The 1260-nt window shown below is 34.2% G+C and overlaps 1 pseudogene; it reads left to right on the top strand.

Moving 5' to 3' along the window:
- The first annotated feature begins 394 nt into the window (after positions 1-394).
- LOC120781875 lies at positions 395-597 on the top strand (annotated as a pseudogene).
- The last annotated feature ends 663 nt before the right edge of the window (positions 598-1260 follow it).

Here is a 1260-nt window from a genome sequence, read left to right as displayed (position 1 = left end):
CAATGTTGCCATGCTTATGCTGTTGTTGTTTTTGTAGAACAATGTTTCAATTTTTGGTTGGTGACATATTCAATTAAAAATAAATTCTGTTGGGATTCGAACCTACGTGCTCGTCGTAACTTTTCAAGCGCTTACCACCAACACCACCATTGACACTTGTATTGCGTTGTCCTAATTATGGTTTGGTTATGCATGAAAGAAATATACAATGGATCGCCGATTGTTACCTCTTTCCTTGCTGCTGCTGCGCATATATATGTTTGTATGCTTGTGCATTATTGAAGTTGTGCTTCTTTTTCTTTCGTTTGTCTTTAATTTCTGAGAATTCTCAACTGTTTTGCGTATATTTTGGTTCAAATACTCTGCGTTGGCCGCGGCCGGCCATTGAAAAATTAAGGCTATACTTTACAGGATCATTTCTGTAGTTAGTCTTCATTTACATTTTTTGGAAATCGACCCGCAATGACGAAGTATATCGTTTTATCTGACAGCGTGAGGTTTAAGAAGTTCATTTCTAATTTTGTCTTGTGGCATATTAGAAATGATGTTTCTTCGAAAATCGTTCGCTTACAACGGATAAAACGACTTCTTAGTGGCAATTTTAATGAATAAATTCCTTTTGGTTGAAATGCTCTGCGTTGGCCGTTGAAAAGTTAAGACTATACTTCTCAGGATCATTCATTCCTTTCATCAAGGTATGCTCAGGGAGATGTTACGGCCTCTGTTTTTATGAATGATGCGAGATCGCTTGTGGAATTTGCGCCTGCGTTCATGAATGAAATCGTTTTTGTTGTAAAATGTACTACACTTGTTCTTCGCCAATTTGGCTGCCATATTGTCTTGTGAAGATCAATTTTTTGTTGGTGACATATTCATATGTGTACGCATATGTATGTTTGTATGCTTGTGCATTATTTGTTTGGCAATGTATGCAAATATATGTACATATAAGTATATATGAATATATGAACATGCAAGTCAATGCGCGCACATGTAATAGGTATAATGATAAGTGATGAAAATATGATTTCAATTTCTGAACGCGCACATGCGTATACAGACACTCATATGAGCATGTGCAGATACACAAGATAGGATAGAAGATGTATGCCTTTTAACATCGTATACTATACAAATAAATATTTTTCTTACTAATAGAAATTAAATTTATCACAGCAATATTATGTATATGTATAATAAGAAAAATATTGATTTGTATAGTATACGATGTTAAAAGCAAAAACTTAAAAATTTATTCTG

This window comes from Bactrocera tryoni, unplaced genomic scaffold (assembly GCF_016617805.1).
Source record: "Bactrocera tryoni isolate S06 unplaced genomic scaffold, CSIRO_BtryS06_freeze2 scaffold_7, whole genome shotgun sequence".
In the NCBI taxonomy this organism is placed as follows: domain Eukaryota; kingdom Metazoa; phylum Arthropoda; class Insecta; order Diptera; family Tephritidae; genus Bactrocera; species Bactrocera tryoni.
Note: the sequence above shows the minus strand (reverse complement) of the source record. Positions and strands in the feature narration are given on the sequence as shown.